Raw genomic sequence first — 13,426 nt, 5'->3', positions numbered from 1 at the left:
CCTTGAACTAGTCATTCAACTTTTCTACACTTTAGTTTTATCATCTATAAAATGGGAATAATAATGATGCCCGTTCTGCTTCTCCGTGGACTTATCGTAGAGACCATTGACGTGGGGAGGGGAAGGGAAGGAGCGGAGAGGGGAAGAGAAACAGATTAATGTGAAAGTGTTTACAAAAGTTGTAAAGAGTCACAGATATAAGATACACCTGAAACTAAGCACAAAGAGTAATTAATTCTGGGTTGTTCTCTCAGGGCCTTTGGCTGTTTCCAATAACATCTTAATAAAAGGCACTGAGATGTTGTTCACACGGGTGATTCATTCAACTTCCTAATAAAGAAGGAAGGCACAGTATTAGATTATAACAGTGTGAGAGTGGAGAGGCAGGGGCTGAGGCTTTCTGACCCTAGCTGGCACTCTTAAAGAAACGTCTAGAACAAGAACTAGTGAACATGTCTTCCTCTCAACTGTCAGATGTCTTCAGCCACCAAAAATCCAGCCATCCGTCTTTGGCACATGTCAGACCCAAGACCATCCACGGCCAAACTATCTAACAAGGGTCCCAGGGTAGAAATTTGGGGGCATGAGAGTGAGTGAGGGCTCTCTGCTGTAAGAAGTGATTTGGGGCTCAGGCCAGCAGTGGGGGGCCAGCCCTCCAGTCAGGGAGGGGGTTGCAGGTTTGGGGGCTGGGGCAGAGCCTGGCACACCAGCTTGAAAGCTGAAATGGTGCCACAGGTGTGGCTGGCTGATGCCCAATGTACTGAGCCAGTGGTACTTATTTTCTCCAGAAGAGCGCTGGCTCTCCCCAGCAAATGGACAGGTATTCGGTTCAGACCTCAAGAGATCCGGGCCAGGCAATGTGGAGATGTATGTGACTTGAGAAGTTTGGGGGCCCCCATACCCCGCAGATACCGCATCCTACAGGCTGTTGTGGGCGTTGGGTCTTCAGACCATTGATGGGCTGCGTTCTAGCTGCTCACGGCCCCCGGGAAGCTGCGGCCTCGGCTGGCCCTAGTTCTAGCCTTGTGGCTCCATGGTGGTGGGAGCCAAGTGACACATCCTTATTGAGGCCCTACTACACGCTGGCACTGTGCTGCATACCCACGGAGACTAAGTGTCACAGAAAGAGCTTGGTCTTTCAGCCAGAGAGGCCAAGTCCACCCCTCAGCCCTGCTGGGTGACCTGGGGCGGCCACTTCTCTTGGGCCTCCCTTCTCTGACGTGTATCATGGATGTTTGGTAGCAGATAACCAGCGTTGTTTGGGGGACTAGATAAAACTCTGCGGACCTGCTGCCCTGTGGGTGTTCCACAGATGCCACAGAGTGGAGTACCTGGCACAGATGTGACGAGCTTCTGTCCTGCTGTGCGGTCAGAGCAGAAAGTCTCGAGACCGGCCTCTGAGAGCGGCTGTGGTTCTGGTTTCCAAGGGGGAGGCCCTCTGTGGTGTGTTTTATTTTTGTTTTTTAAAATATTTTATTTATTAATTTTTGAGAGAGAGCGTGAGAATGAGCAGAGGGGAGGGGCAGAGGGAGAAGCAGACTCCCTGCTGAGCAGGGAGCCCAATGCATGCAGGACTCAATCCTGGGACCTGGGATCGTGATCTGAGCTGAAGGCAGACGGTTAACCGACTGAGCCGCGTAGGTGTCCTCTGTTGTGTTTTAGTTAGAGTCACCTGGCCGGCCCTGTCACTGCACACTTAGAAAGCCAGGAGCTCACAGTTGGGGGAGGCGGGGATGTGGCTATCACTAGAAGAAGGTCTGGCTCTGTATTCAGGTGACATTCTAGAAGCCCCTCCCTTACTATTAGGAAGCTTCGAGGTTGCTGGGGTCATTAGCCCCGCTGTCTGAAGAACACAGGGGCCTCTGGAAGGAAGAGGAATGAGACTGACTCCCTCTGTCCGGAGCTTGGCACTGGCTGAGCCTCCTCTGAGGAGCACCGGAGCCCTGAGCAGGGTCTGGGGCAGGAAAGGGCTAAAAGAGCTCCCAGAGGAAGTTTGCTTGGAGTGGGGACCATGGGGACTGCAGTTGCGTGTGTAAATGCAAACCGCAGGTGCGCGGTGTTGAGAACGGTAGTCTTGTTTCCCTCTTGGCTCCGGCACAGCCTCTGGCACTCTCCTGTCCCAGGGTTGACCTCCTCGGGGGAGCAGGGTCCTGCCTTGGTTTCAGTGGAGACCCCCAGCCTCTGTGGCCCCCAGGGCAGTAGGGCGGAGCTGGAGGGGACCGCCTCAGGGGTTGGGCTCAGGGGCACCTTGAGGGGTACAGCATAGGCTACCCCAGGGCCCCGGGGTGCACTGGGCTAGGTGTCGCTGGGAGGATGCCTAGCTCTGTCATCTTTGAACATTCAGAGACATGTGACCTTGTTTGTATCCCTGTCTGGTAAAGGGAGAAGTGTAGTTGGTTTCTAATGTAGTTCTTATAATAACCTTATTTAATAGATATTCTTTCAACAAGTAAACAAGAATTGCAGTGCTAGAGTTTACTATTTCTTCCAAATGCGTCATCTGGTAACAGCCTGGTAAGAGAGGAATTCTGTTAGCTCCACTTATAGATGGGGAAACTGAGGCTCAGAACAATGAGCCCATGTGAGGCAGTAAGTGGACACTTCCTGAGTCTAAGTCTGCTAGACGCTAGGCCCTGTGCCCTTGGCACTACCCACAGCTGCCCTCTCACTCCAGTCTAGCCAGGTGGAAGGGTCTATCATCCTGCATTCTTGACTGGGTTTCCTGGGATCCAGCCAGAAGCCAGGGGAGTCCTCCATCCTGGCTGTTCCCAAAGGCCTTTCGATCAAGCCCTGGAGAGGGGGAGCAGTTCTGGATGGTGAGGCGTGCATGTAGATGCTATCAGCTTCACGGATGACGAAGTGCCTCCTATTTCATCCTCCGAAGCATCTCAGGAAGGACTGCCAGAGGTAGCCGCCTGCAGGAGGAGGGCAGGCGCTCAGAGTGGCTGCAAGTTTGGACCAGGATCTGTACTTCTGGCCACTGTCAGCTGGCTGCACGGGACAGGTGACCTCATGCTGCACATGGAGCACAGAGGTCCTGCCTTGTGCCAGGCTGTGGGCATCCAGGCAGGACTTGTGCGTGACCCCTGCCCTTAGAGGGTTCACAGGACAGTGTAGACAACTCACACGCAATGAGCAAGCACGGGTTCTGGAGCAGGACCCCCTGGCCTCCACTTACTAGCTGCGTGAGTTTGGGGCAAGCCACTTCACTTCCCGTGCTCCAGTGTCCTTGTCTGTACAAAGGAGTGACAGTAGTACCCGCTTCACAAGATAGTTATAAAACTAACTCAGTTATAAGTTTGCCAAAGACTTCAGCCACTGGCCGACACATGGGAAGTACCATGCAGTGTTTGTCTGGCAAAAAAGCTGATACGAGGCTGGGTCGTACGTACTCTTCGGGGAGGCACAGGTGAGGGCTGTGCGCGCGTGCAGAGGAGGTGAACTCTCGCCGGTACAGCCTACAACCTGGGAGGCCTGGCAGAGCTGCCGACCTTGGAGCTGGCCTTGAAGGACATCAGTGGAAGACACGGGAGAGCCTGGTGGGGGGAGGGCGGTGGGACTTTGAAGGGATGATGTTGAGCCGTTCAGAGGCGGCAGGCACCTTGGTGGCCGACCCTGAGAGACACTGGGGGAAAGGGAGCTGGAAGACCAGAGAATGCAAGCCCCTTGGGGCCTGCCGTGTCTGAAAGCATATTTTAAAATCAATCCGTGCTCGCCGAGAGCCTCCTGCAGGGTCCTGGCTTCTGCTACCTGCTGTCAGCGGAAAGGCTTCCTGTTGGCTAGAGCTGAAGGACACACTCCCTGTCACTTGGGAGCTAGGCAAGGTCATCTCCAGGGGCATCACAGAGACGAGGGCGCAGGGGAAGGAGGGTGGATCAGGCTGATTTGGAGTTAAATCTTGGCCTTGTCACTTCCTGCGGTTGGGCCTTGGGCAGACCCCTAACCCACTGAGGCTGTTTGTCCAGCTGCACAGTTGGGACGTGGGTACCTGATCTGTGGGTGGCCAGAAGGCAGGGACTAGACAAGTGTCCCCAAAAGCCCCAGCTGGGGCTGCGCACACCACAGATGCCTGAGAACACTGAATGGGAACAGGACCCAGCCTCGTTTGACACCACTTAGATTCAGAAGTCTGCCATGAGACCATTCTAATTTTAACAATCGAAAAATGACTCAGGGCCTGAAGAGGGCCCAGGAGTGATTTCAGAGCTTACTCTGAGTTGGGTCTGTAGGGGGACTTCATAGATGCACTCAGCTTTACGTTTCCCTTAATGGCTTTCTTGATGAAGGGAAGCAGAGAGGAGCCGTGATCCGTGCTGGGATCCCTGTCATAGAAGGCCAGCAGCCGGAAGCTGGCAGTCGGAGGGCAGAGGACAGGCGCTGAGGGCCCCGGCCTGTCTGTCGGGATGGCGGGCGGCCAGTGTGGCTGCAGAGGCCTGTGCTCTGGACAGGGGTGCTGCACACTGTGCTGGTGCTGGGGCGCTGTTTCTGTTCAACTGTGCTGGGACGTCTGGCAAGGATTAGGTGCTCCCTCCCATCCCCCGACACGACAGGCTCTGGGTTTGGAGATGGGAAACTCCCGGGGCCTTTCCTTTTGAGACCTGCCGGGTTCCAGCCCTTTCCAGCCCGCCACAGATCACTTCTCCTCTGACCAGTGAAGTGCTGTTCCTAAAACCCATTTGGATGGGAAGAGATTCGGAACAGAGCAATACAGTGCTTTCTCACAGCCACGGATAAAGAAGTTGATGTCGGAAGACTCAATTGGATTTTTACCAGAATGACTCCATTCTGGGTGTTTGGAGAAAGGGAGCTGGAATGGCTTAGGGGAACTGAAATGAAGGGAAGAGATATGTTCAGAATTCAGGATGTTGGATGGCTGGACTCCCAGGGTCTTTCTACAGGAACCGGGACCTCTGAGCCTCGGTTTCTTTATCTGTAAAATGGAGAGGGCACCCTCCCAGGGTGATTTTATGCTTCAATCAGATAATGGTGCTGGAAAGTCCTTGAGAAAAGCCGAGAAAGGAATATCTAGGATTGTTAAGTGTTTCTGTGAGAGAGCCCTACAGTGGCAGTTGTCTGAATTCGTGAGGAAGGAAATCATGAAAGTTACCAAAAAAGCAGCATTGTGAAAATAATGGGGACTAAAGTCGGTCTCATTTAGGTTTGGGGGAGGAAATAGGGCAGTGGATGTAAAGCTTGAACTGCCTATTCTTGTTTTTGAGTCAGAATTTGCTTTTTAGGGCAGAAAGTAGATAGTTGGATTCTTTCATCTTGTATAAGCTGGGAGTCAGGATGTCAGGAGATTTAGAGCCCACCAGAGCAAACCAATAAATATGTCCTGAAAACATTTTTTTATGTGGTTTGGATGGGTATAAGAAGCCAGTTCAAGAGCTTTCAGATCTTCGTACGGTATAAATAATCATAATTGGCATGAGAGTGTTAGAAAGAACACAGAGAGCCACAGGCCCCCACTGTCGTGACTTGGGGAAATGGTGGGCTAGGGGATGTCTGGGATAGAACATATTTCAGAAGACAACATTGGTCCCTTCGCTGGCTGCAGTGGTTTTTTTCTCCGGGCCAGCTCTTCTTGTTTGGAGCTGGACAAGATCCCTCTGGAACCTGGGTGGTGGGAATCCTGGCTTATTGCCTAGGTGCCCCGGGAGCAGGCATGAACGTGGCTAAGTGAAGCCAGCCCTTCGGTGAAGCATCACTAACATTGACAAGGGGAACACATTCCATGGGCTTAGCCTCTGTTCTAAGCACTTTATGCAGTAAATCATCTACTTCTCATCAAGGCCTGATGAGACAAGCATTTTTATTGCTCCCATTTTTCAGATGAGAGAACTAAGGTACAGGGAGCTAGAAGCCTGACAAATGTGAACTCCGTGAAGGTGTTGGATAAAATCTCTTGTAACTTTTTGACTAGGTAGAGAAGGTGGTCCATTTAGGTGCGTCTGCTAGTTGTTTGGATCTCAAACCCAAAAGGTATTAAACCGCAAGTATTCTGTGGCAGTTGTCCACAGGACTCTGTTCTTTGCCTTTAGTTTCAGATATGCATTCTTTCTTTCAAAGAAAGATATATATTTTAATTCTCTAATCAATGATTTGAATAAGGTCATAGAAGTCATACTGCTCAAATCTTGCTGATGACATCAAGCTAGCTAGGAGGATTAGCCAAAAAATAAATTTTTGCTTAATACATCCACCCTCCAGGATTCCAAGATTTCTTTTCCCTTTCCAGGATTCACTGTGTCAGCTGGCACTTGGGTCCAGAAAACCAGCTGCTTACGGACAGGACAGAGTTGATGAGGCTTAAAGGCAGTAGGTGTGTAGAGACTAAGGCCCTAGTTGACCACGATTCATTATGGAGCCAGGGAGTACATGGGGTCTGCTGCTCAGCCAGTGTGTATAAATTTGGCCACCCAGGTAGGCTGGAGTCCCCGGGTCCTTGAGGATGGCACCTCTTTCAGGGACTGTGGTGGGAATGGTGATGCTAGAGTGGCCATTGAACACAGACTAAAGAAAAGCTCTTATTGGTAACCTTGGCGTCATTTCTGAGATGCTTTTTAAGTAAGACCTCTGTGTGTCAGGCACGCACTCGGTGCTTGTGGGGAGTACCAAAACAGTCCTGTCCTCATGGAGCTTGGGAGCCGGTGTCTCTCTGTAGCACGTGGGTGGTTGATGCTGGGGGGTGGGGTATCTATGAGATGGTGTCCTCAGACTGGTCATGGGGAAAGTCCAGTCATCCTGAGGACGGCAGCCTGCTGGCAGGAGCTGGCTAAAAAACCCACAGATGAGAGCACATGGAGAAGCCAGGAGTGGAACGGCCATCCTGTTCTGCAGAATAGTTCATTCTGCCTCGGATCAGGCAGGTTGGAGAGGGGGTGGTGAGGTGGCAGCTGGCCTTTAGGAGAGCACAGAATTTCCTCCTGAGGGCAGGGAATTCAGATCGAGGCCACCACATAGTACAGATCGCTAAGGACAGGAGCTTTGGACTGGGGCGAGGTCTTTTTCTACCACAGACACTGTTTTCACTCTGTTTTTTTTAAATGTTACTGTAGAGTATTGCAAAACATATTTAGTTTTGATCTTTTGGGATAGGTACACTATCTTGGAATCACAAGTCCCTTTTCCAGAATGAGGACAAATGTACCGAGGAATAAATAGATACCATTGAGTACCACGAGCACTTTCTGTTAGGGACTTTAGTCAATATCACGCTAATGGAGTCCATCTCCACGGTTGGACCTTTCCCAGCTGGGAAGGGAAATGCATACTGACAACCTCATTTGCATCTTTTGAAAAGCCATCCTAACAACCAACTTTCATATTCGGAGAGTTTGCATAAAAAAAAAAACCAAGATAACTTGTAGTGTCTTTATCTTATTATAGAAGTAATTTATGTGTATTGAAGAAAATTTGTAAAATGAAGATAAAAAGAAGAAAATTAAAACCACTATCACCCCACTCTCTAACATAATCACTGTTGATATCACGGCATGCATCATCACACTTTTGAAGAATATAATTCAGATTATCTGCTGCTTGTTACCTGCTCCTTTTTTCTTTAACTGGGTATCATGGAGGGCGTTTCAGAACCTGGACCATGTCAGAGCCCCTACTCCATGTTTTTAGGTGACTTCCCAGTATTCCACTAGGACTCAGGTTATCTGGATAATCTTCTCTTATGGAACATGTGAGTTGTGTCCAGGTTTTTTCTGATTCCAGACAAAGCTGCAGCATACAGCCTGGAAACAAAATATGTGTGCTTCTCCATGATTCTGGTTTCTTAGACTCCAGCATTGGCTGAGTCAGAGGGGATACAAAACTATCTCCGCCATTTCTGGAAAGCTTACTCTGGACCAGAGTCAGGTGCTTCTATATGCGTCATCTTGTTTAGTCTTCATAACATAGGTAGGAACTATTATTATCTTTCTTTGAAGAGACAACGTCTGAGGCCATAGAGACTTGCCCAAGACCTCAGAGGTAGGACATAGAGAACAGCAGGGCCCACTCAGCTGCCCTCAGGACCTCGGTGGAATCGTGGACTACTTATTGCTAAGCTGACCTCAGACAGCAATGGATTGGGGGAGGTGGGCTTTCCTGGAGCACATAACTGGGAGATATTATTAACTAAAATGCGAAAACAAAAGCTCTGCCAATTGGGCAATGGATAAGCTTTTATTTTGTCACTTCTTTGTTTATCAGAAAGGTTGAATGTATTTCAATGTTTAATGAGCCTCTGTTTTAGTGAATTGATTTGTCATATCTGTTGCCTGTTTTCATTAATATGCATAACTTATTCCTACTGATACATGAAATTTTTACATTTTTGTATGTTAAATATAATGTAATATAAATTTAAATATATATTGATAATAAATGTATTTTTCTTTTGCTTACAATAATGGTTGCTTTTTTAATATTTAATCCTTTAATACATTTAGAATTTATTTTTTTATAAAGTGAACCTGCAATGATATTTCCAAAAGGGGAAGCCAGTGTCCCAGTACTATTTGTTGATGATGTATTTCTCCACTTACTAGAAATGATACCTTATATGTAGTTGGTCTGTTTCTGAATTTTCTGCTCTGTTTCATAGGCGTGTCTAACACTTTCTGGGTTAGTGCCCCACTATTTAAATCACCTTAGCCTTATGTTACACTTCAGTATCGGATAAGTCAAGTCCTCTCCTTAACAATAACTGTACTTCTCAGGGCGCCTGGGTGGCTCAGCTGATTAAGCGTCTGACTCTTGATTTCCTCTCAGGTCATGATCTCAGGGTTGTGAGACAGAGCCCCGGTAGGGTTTCTCCCTCTCACTTTCCCTCTCCCTCTGCCCCTGCCTCTCTCCCTCCCTTCCTCTCTCTCTCTCTCAAAAAAACCCAAACAATAATAATACTTCTGTTTTTCAAGGATTTTCTTAACTATCCTCACCTGTTTATCCTTATGCTAGAAACTTCTAATCATTTTTTTGAATTCTAAATATAATATTACTATAGTTGATATTCTGATTGGAATTTGGTGAACTTAGAGACTGATTTGGGGAGAATCAAAATTTTTTCAATACTGACTCATCCCACTCAGGAACCCTGAGGGGACATCTTTTCTTTCACTCTTACCTCTTTTATATCCATCAGGAACAATTGGTAATTATTTATCCAACAAACATTTCTTGAGCAGCTCCAGACACTGGGGTCCTTTTCATATAAATCTTTCTTGTTTCACTAAGGTAAGGTCCGTGTTTTATGTCTTTATTCTATTGTGAGTGACATCCTTTTACTTTATAGTGGTTCTTTGTCGTTGTATTTTCTGATTGTTGCTAGTATGTGTGACTGTTTTTTTGTAACCAGCCACCTGACTGAGCATTCTCAGTGGCCCTGATAGTTTCCCATGGGCTTCCTTGGTTTTCCAGGTAGCCGGTCGTATTTTGTGAGCAACAATACTTATGGAAGCCTCGTCCATGCCAATGTTTTTACTTGTTTTTTTTGTCCATGAGTTGAATTGTCGTCAGCTCTCAGACCAGAATGGGGTAGAAGTTACGCGTGTGGGCATTTCGTGTGCTGGAGTGGCTGCTGGGCATGCTGGCTGTTGTTTCTGACCGACATTTTCGTGTCCCGGGAGTACCCTCTTTCTCATTTACTAAGAGGCTTTGGTTTTGTTCTTTCAAGTGAGAAATGAGTGCTGACTTTTATTAAGTGCTTTCTCAGCATCTCCTGTAGGAACTGTTTGCATTCCAAAGAGTTACTCCAGCAGGCAGGTGGATGACTTCCTATCTACAGCTCTTGGCCGTCAGCACCTCGAGGGTGGACGGGGACTGTCCCCAAGATCACCCATGGTCATTCCTCTCAGCCAAAGTGAGACCCTGTGGCCAAACAACAAACACAAACCGTCCTCATGCTTCCCCCAGTAGGTGCTCCATCAGCGCGCGTGGCACGCATTTTAAGGAGGACGCGAAAGAGAAAACACCCTCAAAAGTTGGAGGTGGGACGGCTGGGGGGCCCCACCTCCCCACGTGCACTAATTAGGAGGCCATCCATGCAAGGAGGCATTTCATCCAGCTTCCCAGATGAGGTTAGTATCATGTTTGCCTCATTGAGGAACTGAATTACAATGCCATAGACATTTAAATTGCGGACCATAAAGTGCTTGTCAAGTACTAATTGCAGCCTTCCTGAGCTCTGGTATTACCAACCTCGTGATTATGCCAGCTGCTGGCAAGGCAGGCAGGCTTTCCAGCAAAGCACCTCACAGTAAAGGTGCAGTTGCAACGGGGAGTTTTGTCTGGGGAATTAGATCTGCTTTCGAAATAAATACGTGGTTAGGGCGCCAGGTGACAAGCTGGACCAGAGCTAGAAGAGCCGCCAGGGCAGGATCAGTCGATTTGGCTGAACATGAGCTGTTCTAAAACAATTTGGTTGGAAACAGTAGGATCAAGGTGAAAATTAGGTTCAAAATGATGAGTTGGCAAAAAGCAGATTATCCCTATGACTGGCTTTTCGCATATTGGTAATTTTGCTGCACTGCTCATTTATTCAACAAATAATTAACCATCTACTTACTATGTGCCGGGTCCTAATGTAGGCAGTGGGGGTGCATCAGTGAACAAAGCAAATATCCTGTCCACAGACAGCTTGCGTGCTAGTGAAGGAGTTTGGTGAACAGTGAACAAGTACTCCATCTTAACTAGCAGGCCAGAGACGGTGTCAGGTGGTGAAAGTACTGGAAGGAAAAATAGAGCAGAGGAAGAGGATGAGTGATCATGACTTGGGGGCTGAGTGAGTTCTATTGCAACCGGTGTCCAGAGAGGACCTGTCAGGTGGCATTTGAGGGGAGATTGAGTAGAGAGAGGAAGGGACCCTGTGATGCTGTGATGTCCAGGCCAGAGGGAGAGCAGGTGGGCGGCCCTGTGCCGGCTTGTGTGTGGAATCTGAGACCCGTGAGGAGGCCCTTGGGGCCAGCACAGAGTTCTGGAGTGTTATAGGACCAAGGCGGAGAGAGGAAGATCCCAAAGGGCTTTATGGCCATGTGACACTTGAGCATTTTGAGTAATGATAGGATTTGGCCTGTCAGTTTTAGGGCCATTTTCCAGACCCTTAACTTAAGCATTTTGGGTTCATTTCATTCAGTCTCTCTCTCTCTCTCTCTCTCTCTCTGTGTGTGTGTATAGGCAGATCAGGCATAATTGACTGAAAACAAAAGAGATATAAAAAGATAGAAAAAGTAGCCAACAACCATCAAAAATTGGCAACAATGCTTGAATGCCTAGAAGATGTTGTAAACAGCCTCAGGTTATTAATATGGGAAAAGCCAATACATAGCACTCTTCATTTTTGACCAGATTGTTGTCTAGATCAAGTGTTCATCTGTCCTGGGAGTGGTCAGTGTGGAGTTTGCTAGCTACCTCGCTTTGGCCAGGAGCCTGTGTCTGGAGGCATAAATGTGTCTCAGCCCTATCTTCTCGAGCTGAAAACAACTACTGTTGATGGTGGGACTTGGGCAATGGTAGTATAGCTGGGTTTCATATAGTATAGTTGTCTTCTTGGCCATGTGAAATGACTGTTTCATCTTCAGGTCTACCCCTATTATAGAGGCCTGTAAGGCAAGAGAAGTTGGACCGAGGGCTTATGTTGAGTGAATAACCATCTGAGGTCCTGGATCCCAATCTGGAGTTTTTTCCTTTGCACCTTGGGGGCCTCCTGACCGCTGTGCACCTTGCTCGCCTCTCTGCCTTAGCATCATCCTATAATAGTATAAAGATCTGTTTCTGTGTTTGTCCACATAAATTGGCACTTCCTTTAGGCAGTGTGTTTGGGCTATAGATGAGCTGCTGTAATAAAGAGACTCCAAAATACAGTGCCTTAAATATAGTTAAAAATTTATTTCCCCCGTAGCCAACAATCTGGCTATTCCAGGCTGGTGAAGCATCTCTGCTCCACAAGGTCATTCAGGGATCCAATTTCCTTAACTCTTGTTGTCCTACCATTTATAGAAGTTGTCCACATTGGTGTGGTTGGAACAGGGTCTCTGCCATACCGACATTCCAGTCTACCAGAAGGGCACAGGGGGAAGAGAAAGCCCATAAGTCCAGAGCACACAGCTTGTCTTAAAGCTGAAGATGGGCCAAGATTAGTACCCGCTGTTTCTGTTCAATCCTGTTGTTTAGAAATTAGTCACATAATCACACCAGCTGCAAAGGGAGGATGGTTATGTTTGATTTCTAGCTAGATGGCAGGTGCCCAGCTTGGATTTAATGTTGTGGTATATTAGTTTCTTATTACTGCTATAACAAATTAACACAAACTTAGTGGCTTAAAACAGCACAAATGTATTCTCAGACAGATCTGGAGGTTAGGAGTACAGAACGAGTCCGGTTAAAGCCAAGGTGTGTGTTGGCAGGCCTGGTTCCGTCTGGAGGCTGTGAGCGCGCAATCTGTGTCCTTACCTTTTTCAGCTTCAAGAAGCACCTGCATGCCCTTACCTCCTTGTATCACTCAAACTTCTCAATTCTGTCATCACATCTCCTGACTCTTATCACTTGGGTCACCTGACTCCCTCTTGCTAAGGACTCTTGTAATTACATCAGGCCCACCTGGACGATCCAGAACAATCTCCGCATCTCAGTTTTTACTTAATCACACCTGCAGAGTTCCTTTTGCCACATGAAGAGATGTTTTCACCCGGATCTGGGGTCAGGGCATGGATATTCTTTGGGGGCCATTAATCTGTCTAGCACAGGTGGGAAGTGGTTTTATTACTAAAAGAAGGAAAGGGAGAAAGGCTATCAGGGGACAGTGTGCTTAATGCCTGCACACAGTAGATGTGGAATGAAGGACCATTTGGTGGGTATTGCATGCCACACTTTCATACCACCCTGAAATGCGTTGGTTCAACCACCTTCTCTATAGGAAAGCAAAGGGTGTCAGGTGTCCTGTGTGGATCCTTAAGTGTACAGACTCTAAGTTTAGGCAAGAGACTTTAGGAGGAAGCCCATGAGGTAGATCGGTTGTCCACACCTATTGCTGTTAAGTTTTGCACTGGACTGGGCTCCCATCACCCACCCCACCTTCAGGATGACAGACATTTGGATCAGATGTCTCCTTCCACAGACAAAGAGCTCTATAGAGCTAAAACTGAGCCCATGACTGTCCACCAGTGTGGCTTCTTCTCCTGGTTTCCCTGTACTGTCCTTCTGGGCACACAGACCGAGGGCCCTGGCTTCATGTCTGACCACTCCCTTTCCTTGGCTCTCCCACCATGTCAGCCTCCACATTTTCAGATCTCACAGTGTTCACTCCTGGCCTTTGTTTGTAGCCTGGCTGCTCATGAAACTGCCCTCCGCCCCCCCCTCCCGTCGCAGGTTAGCACACTCACCACACTTTTTTTTTTTTATTATATTATGTTAGTCACCATACAGTATATCCCCGGAT

The 13,426-nt window shown here is 48.0% G+C and overlaps 1 protein-coding gene across 1 annotated transcript in view; it reads left to right on the top strand.

Moving 5' to 3' along the window:
* The window catches only part of GABBR2 (gamma-aminobutyric acid type B receptor subunit 2), a 340,039-nt gene that overhangs the window by 13,446 nt on the left and 313,167 nt on the right, over positions 1–13,426 (top strand). The gene's annotated exons all lie outside the window — the stretch shown is intronic.

Source organism: Ailuropoda melanoleuca, chromosome 7 (assembly GCF_002007445.2).
Source record: "Ailuropoda melanoleuca isolate Jingjing chromosome 7, ASM200744v2, whole genome shotgun sequence".
NCBI lineage: Eukaryota > Metazoa > Chordata > Mammalia > Carnivora > Ursidae > Ailuropoda > Ailuropoda melanoleuca.
This window is presented reverse-complemented; position numbering and strand designations above follow the sequence as displayed.